Source organism: Olea europaea, chromosome 5, assembly GCF_002742605.1.
Source record: "Olea europaea var. sylvestris chromosome 5, O_europaea_v1, whole genome shotgun sequence".
NCBI lineage: Eukaryota > Viridiplantae > Streptophyta > Magnoliopsida > Lamiales > Oleaceae > Olea > Olea europaea.
Window position 1 is genome coordinate 10832120 of NC_036241.1, and position 7825 is coordinate 10839944.

At 34.7% G+C, this 7825-nt stretch overlaps 1 pseudogene; it reads right to left on the reverse strand.

Annotated features, from left to right (window-relative positions):
- Positions 1-1057: 1057 nt before the first annotated feature.
- Positions 1058-6580, reverse strand: LOC111394228 (annotated as a pseudogene).
- Between the last annotated feature and the right edge of the window lie 1245 nt (positions 6581-7825).

Below are 7825 nucleotides of genomic sequence, written 5' to 3' on the forward strand. Positions count from 1 at the left end.
ACTAGAATATGATGGAGAGGAATTGATTCTCTCAAAATCTTGGCCAAAGTCCCCTTTTATAGGCAAAGGAACATCCAAAAATGCAAGTAGACAATACAACTTGTTTTTGTCTAACTTCAAGACAGCTGGAACATGCAACTTGATGCCAATTTTCAGATACTTTGTGTAGCGAAGTTGGACTTATGATCATAGATAAATTATTTTCACTTGATTTAACTTTCCATTGGTGCAAATATCAGGTTCATTGGATCTATATAACTCCAGATATGATAAAAACAATGAGTGCTGCTTCACAGGTAAAAAAGCTATATTCGGCAAGTAACAAGCTGGACTTTGCATAGCTGCCTTGTAATACGAATTTGACTTCTTGTAAAACATAAAAATTGTAGATACATGTCTTATCTTTCCAACCCAGCTCGAATCACTTTGGTTCAATGTCTGCAACTCAAGTTATGATCATTTTACCGACAGCTGCTTTTTTCTTGGGACAACTCACTATTCTTGACTTTTCAACATTTTTTTCTCCATTTGCTCCACTTGTTCTAAATTGAAAATACATATGAAATACATCAAATAAATACTCTTTTAAATGTATAATACTCATGTCGACATGTATGTAAATACGTATTTCAATTAATTGTATTTTTAATCATATATTCATGGAAATTGAATTTACAGCAAGAGAATTGAAATTAGAGACTAACATCAGTGAATTTAAACAAATTAAATGTAAAATGCCTTGTAAATGATATATCTTTGAAGCACTTTTAGGCACTAATCAGAACTCTTGTTACACATTCTATTGAGGTCAGATTTCGAACCCAACAGGACTCGTTATGAAATTATAGTGAAAAGCTAGAGAGGTGCTGAATCCTTTAGCGTTGTGTTACTATCATGGTCAACCAATCAAAATACATTCCATTCACGAAGCCGAGTTGCAAACACCAAAACTTGAACAAAAACAGTAAAAATGAGATTCTAGTCAGGATTTTAAAATCAATTAATGGAATCTACGAACTGAACAAACACTATATTATCCATCTTTCTCCCCTTCAGTACAAGTAGATAAAATCACTAGCTTCAAAGATGAAATAAGATTACATGGAAGATCAGTATTTTCAGTAAAAATAATTGCACATAAACCAATTTTTTTCTGTCATAGATGAGATTTCCTTCTCTTCCATTGCATACTTCTCCCAATTAAGATGCCCCTACCATAAGATTCCAAATAGTGATCAATGTTAGGCAGTAAAAACATCTTAGAAGAAAATAAAATAAAATTTTCGATATATAAAATATAAACATCTTAGAAGAAAATAAAATAAAAACTATTTTAACACGGCTGGAGTTTGATAGCATCGTAAAAAATTTGCACGATAATTTACATAACCAAGTCGTAGAGCATGTTTGGGTAAGCCTCAAAAAGAAGTGAAGTTATATTAAAGTAAAATTTAGTCCATTTACATTTTTTAAAGGTAACTCCAACGTTACTGTGAAAATAAATTACTTAGTTTTCGCATATGATCAGAAGGTGAGAAGACAGGCATATAAGTGTCCATAAAGTAAATTAGAAAGAAAAGAAAGAGCATGACCTGAGATTTTTGTTTCCTCCAGTTTATCAGCAGTTTTATTTGCTTCCGCTTCTGCTTTTGCAATCCTATCAGCTTTACTTCCAGCAAATTTCTCTCTGAATAACCCAACTTCTTCCCTTTTCTGCATATTATTTCATCAGATTCATAAGCAGCGTGCAATGAGTAAATTATTTCAGCAAATGGCACAAAAAACTAAAAGCAAACACTTGTACCATTTCTTTGAACAATGGTGCTGTAGTTCCAATTTTATGACCAGCAGGTAGAATCTCCCAGGGTCTTTTAGCCCTTTCAACATCACCTTTTTCATCAGAAAGTGAAACTTGAAGGTCAAGAGGCAAATTGAGCTGTGTAAGTACCTACATGGCCATGGAACATAAATGCTTCATCATATGCATTGACAAAGTCTTTTCCAAGTAATTTACCTACTATATGTAAACTGCAGCAACTGGTTGTTGAATTACCCCGAGGTAAAAGGATGGCATAAAAGGTTCTAAGAGACATGCAAGGAGATATACTAATCCGACTGATGTCTACATAATGACAGAACATGAAGCTCGATCTCCCTTGTAAAGCTTCCAGAATTGGCTCTCCTACAAGGAAAAGTACGAGTATAATAATGGTGTATGGCAGGTCATATTACTTAACACCTTCTCTAAATAAAGTTGAGAATTGTCCGCATGATCATCAAATAGAGAAACAAATGGTAATTCAATATATGTAGAATTTGTTATATGTGTACTTGCAAATAAGCGTTTCCTTCACTTGAAATCGACATAGCCATCTTCAAGCCTTGCTTTAGTTTCACCTACATCACATCCGATTCATCACATGATACCGAGAAAATCTATTCAAGGATAAGATAATGATCATGATACTTAATAGATAAGATAATGATCATGATGCTTCTGTCACCTGTTCCATTGCTTCTATATACAGCTCAACATAACTGCCAACTTTTTCTCCTAATGCCTTTGTTGATGAATGTGACTCTGCACCCTGAGCATCAGGAATGATGGAGCCATATCCTGAACCTGAAGTAAAGTAATTGAACAAAAGTACAAGAAACATTCTCTATGTGAATTTGTGGCCCCCATATGTATTGCTGAAATGGATCGTTATCTTTTGGTCATAAAATAATAGTTGTTTTCATGATAAATACAAGAAGTTCAAAACCCAATGACAGAAATTTGAGCTCTTGCAAAGGAGCACACAGTGTTAATGAACCATGTTACTTCACGATCAGTGAAAAAGAAGGAATGCAAATGGAGAATATATTAGTCCCAGCCATAAAATGATCCAAATGTTATCTGAAAAATGTAAATAAGTCTTCCCATCCAATATATATTGTCATTTTTGCATTCAGGGTGGTCATAATGAAACCCATCAAACACTAAGTACTCTATGAAAGGCTTTATGAAACAGGATAAGCTAACGAACCAGGTTCTTTTGCTATGAAACTCAAGACTCGATTGATGAAATTTCCTAGATTGCCCAGCAACTCGCTGTTCAACTTTGCTTGCAAATCAGTCCATGTAAACAATGTGTCCGATACCTATCCATTGCAAATAAAATAAGCACCCAGTGTTCTTTCTATTTTATTATATATTTTTTTAAAGTTTGGATGGGCAGAATATTTATGGAGATACTGTGGAGTAAAACATTGTAAAGAAAACGGTGACAAGAGCTTACCTCTGGCCTATTTGCCAGCAAATAGTACCTCCATACTTCTACAGGAATGTTCGTATGTTTTGCATCGTTTCCAAAAACTCCAACACCTTTGCTCTTAGAGAATTTCCCTAGATATCACAAAGAAAGCATTTGGACAGTAAATCAATTGAAAAAAGGTTTATGAAACACAATAGAGTTATGCCACCCTTACTCTCCCATAATTATATTTTAGCTTAACTGAATGTTACAAATATTTCAACTAATACCTGCTTCATAGTTCATGTATTCTGTAACACTGATGGTCTTCATCAAAGTCCAGTTTTCACCAGTTCCAAGAAGAGTGGATGGGAACATTACCTGAAAATTTCTCATCCCCAATCACCAGAAGCAAGATTAAGTTACATAGAACAAACTATAAATAAAAATCATTACAAGTTCTAGCTAACAAATTATGACTATATGGAGTATTTCAAGGCATGCGAGTGGCAAAAAACTACGTCCAGAAATAAGGCACTAGTCATATATAGCATGAACACACGAACACACGTGCACTCTTTTCTGAAAACAGAAGATGATTTCAGTGATTTGGATCTGTTGCTACAAAGAAATTAACGTAAAAAAAATTATGTATAAATAGTTTTAACTAGAAAATGTTCATTATATTAAGCGTCAGAAGTTGTTCAGTCAATGTAGAAAAAGCCAACATCAATTTATAACAGGAGCATTTATTTTAGTCGAACATATATGTTTAAACTCCAACTTCATTACTATATTCACCTTCCTTCATCTACTATGATTCTGATAGACCCCCAATCTGGTTCACCTATGCAAGAAGGAAGGAGGAGCTTGCAAAGTCAGCAGGAGGGGAGTTAGTTTGATAGGGGTAAAAGTGTCATAGTATTGAAGTAGAAAATGTAAATATGAGGGGAAAGGGCAGAGGGATTCATTCAAGTACTGATTTTCAGTTAGAAACAGGGCCTCTCTAATAGCCCTGGATTTGTTATCATTCTGTTATCCTTCAATATACTATTGGGTTCTTCCATTTTTGTTTCTGAATATTTGATTAAATTTCCAGTTGGGTTCAGGTATCCTATCAGATTCCTTCCAATAGCCCACATAGTTTATCCTCTATTTCCAAAAGGATATACACAAACCATTCATGATCCTTTGAGTGGAAAGTTCACACACCTGAAACTGGATCAATTCAATGGACCCCCAAAATATCAACACTTCCAGTGCTTTTCTTTCATTGGAAATGATGTATCCAAGATAATAAACAGCTTCTACAAACCTTAAGCTGCAGCCACATATAATGTCTTCTCAGAAAATATACAGGATACATCCTGCACCTATCTGAACAAATAAATTTGGAAGCCTGGCATCTAAATGCTTAATAATAAAAGAGTAGCAAAGGCTTTCCTTCAATGAGTTCTTTTTGGGTTTAAGAAATACAATACATTGCCTAGGTACAATTTCATAAACTATAATGCAGCTATGTCCATTGCAATTACCGTGAAAGAAATTATATTCATGGTTGTACAAGAATCGATATTTATTTACAAACATATACTGATCGGTTATTCTTCTAGGACAATTGCAACTATACCAACATCAACCTAAGTGTAGTCGAAAATGCATAATGGTTGAACAATCAAAGGGAACGTAGAGATAAAACATAATTGATGGAATCAGAAGTCTTCTACTAAGTAAAAGATATAATATAAAACTTAAGGCCATCGCTGCACAAAAGAAATGATTCTTATGCAGCCTCATCTGAAGTATCCTACAATTTTCAATTGGTATTGAATTAATTTTAAAATTGACAAATTTGGAAGTACACGACTTACAGTATGAAAAGGCACATTATCCTTGCCCATAAATTGATAAAGCTCAACATTTTCAGGATTCTTCCATCATTTTTCCCACTCAGTTGTGTAGCAGGAAGTGATTGAGACATATCCAATAAGTGCATCAAACCATACATAGAAAACCTAAAATCAACGTTGTGAATAAAACTTGTGATTTTACCAGGAATGGAAACACGCTAGCAATGAGCACATTTTGTTACTTGACAAGAATCAGAAATAGTTAATATAAAGAAACATAGGGAACAAGCCACTAACATTTCAACAGCCACTTGCTCAACTCACCTTGTCTTTGAATTTCTCAAGTGGGACAGGGACTCCCCATTTCAAGTCTCTTGTAATACACCGTGGTTTCAGCCCTTCTCTAAGCCAAGCATGTGTTGCTTGGATAGCATTATGACTCCATCCTCCAGCCACTGACATGCTGTTGATATAGTCCTCTAATTTGTCCTTCAACAGGGGAAGCTCGAGAAAAAGGTGATCTGTGTCACGAATATGTGGAGTATTCTGACAGACCTGTTCAGAAAGCAAGTCCAGAGTTTGGATTCAGTTGCTTAAATTTCTTTAAAATTTTAATCTTTCTCTCTCTGCTCTTTTTTAGAGGTGAGTTTACATCAACCCCTAACCGTTCACTGTATTGCTCTTTAAGGAACAGTCCTGTAAATCCAATTCTTTCATGAATCTAATGAGACCTCATTACCCCAATTGGTGAATCACAAATTCTTTTACATCAGATATACGCAGATGATATTCGCGAGATTAGATCAAGTTTTAAGATAATAAGATTATGAGCCCACCTTGCATCTTGGGTCCAGTAGTTCAGTCGGATTTAATAGCTTCCCGCACTTTTCACATTGATCTCCACGTGCAGAATCATAATTACAACCCGGTGTTGGGCAATTGCCCTCCACAAACTGATCAGCTAAATATCTTTGACATTTATCACAGAAAAGCTGCACAGAATAAGCAGATTTAGTTGATAAACTTCCAAATGATTATAGTGACCTACACAAATCACTCATCGAGGCAGAGAACAGTCAGTCAGAGCACATAACAACATGGAGCCCTGAAAGCAAAAGAAAATTTAGGCATAAGACAATCGTGCATCTGCTGCATCGTGTTTTCAGAAAGCCAATTATTCTCCAACAGTTTCTTAAAAATTGCATGGCAAATTTCAGTCTGCTGAGAACTTGATGTACGTCCGAACTCATCAAAGCTTATATTGAACCACTCGTATACTTCTTTATGAATGGTATGATATCTACAAAGCAAAGAGTGGACACAAACTTAAAAAACATATGCACATTCAGCCCTATATGGTTTAAACAAATGCAAAGTAAGATTATGTTGTCACATTCATCCCTCAGAAAATGATGCTTTTTTAATATATAAGTACTGGCGCAGATTCCAACAGTAAGGTATACACATGCCAGTTTTCCGACCAGGATCATTCATTTTAAACACTTCCATCGGAATGGTAATTATCTGCAATTTGCATTGCTCGAGAGTTGAGCCCAACGTAAAGCATGCCTCGGACTGGGCTCAAGTCTATACTATTAGTACTGATTGAATTTATCCTCTTTTCGAAAAAAATTGAAACAATTTTTGCATCAAATCTTGAAAATGCGTCCTTAAAATTGGATATAAAATGCAATCAGTTTACAGATACAACCAAAATGACTGAGATAAAATTTTTGTTCCAATAATCTTGATTAAGAAGGCCCCTCATTTGAGATCCCGTCTTTTCTTTAAAAAATTGAAGTCCAATCTGATTCAAATTGAAGTCGTGGAGAAAATTTTCTAAAGGCGACAATGGCTTTGGACCGTGAAGGTAGTGGAGCCGTGCGTGAGTTTGTGGTTTGTGGAGAGTAGGGTTTGCATTTATATACTGTCATACTAATACTATTATTATGGACTAATGGTAAGTGGGCTAGCCGACTGGGTCAAGTAGATGTAATGGAGGAATTTTGTTTTGGGCTGAATAGAAAAATAGTGTAAAGCCCAATAATCAATTCAATTGCTTTTTTTTAGCGAGTAATCGGTTCGGTTTCAGTTCGACGACGTAAATATCATATTCGCGCCGCCAAGAACTGGTTCATTAAAATCAAATACCATATCCGCCCCATTGCACCATCGATTCGATATTTTTCGCCCCATTCGGTTCGGTTAACTCGGGGTTTTCGGTTTTGATAGTTCAAATTGTCATCCTTAGTAAACTTTCACCTACTTTCACATATTGCATTATATATATATAAATTTTTTTTTAATTTTTATTTTTGCAATTAAATATTATTTATATTTGTACAGAAATATATAATTCATATCAAGTTTTAATTTCGCCTATGTATCACGTGGATAGATGTGGGTTTTTACAGCCTTAACAAAATTCCTATTTCAAGTTTAGTATTTAGAAATTTTCTTGATTTTGGACCATTTTCCAACTCAAAAAATAAAATAAAAAATAAAAAAAGAATAACAAAAAATATTTTGGAGAAAAAAATATAATAGTAATAATAATAATAATAATTAATGGAGTAAGAGCCCACTAGCTGGCTCGACTTGCTCCACTCATAAGCAAACTAGTGAAGCCAGTAAAGTTCAAAAATTTCTAGACAAGCTGAATCAGGCTAGGCTTACTTGGTTGATCAAGTCGAGCTTGACGATGGACAAGTCAAATCAAGCAAGCCTAGCCCATTGTCA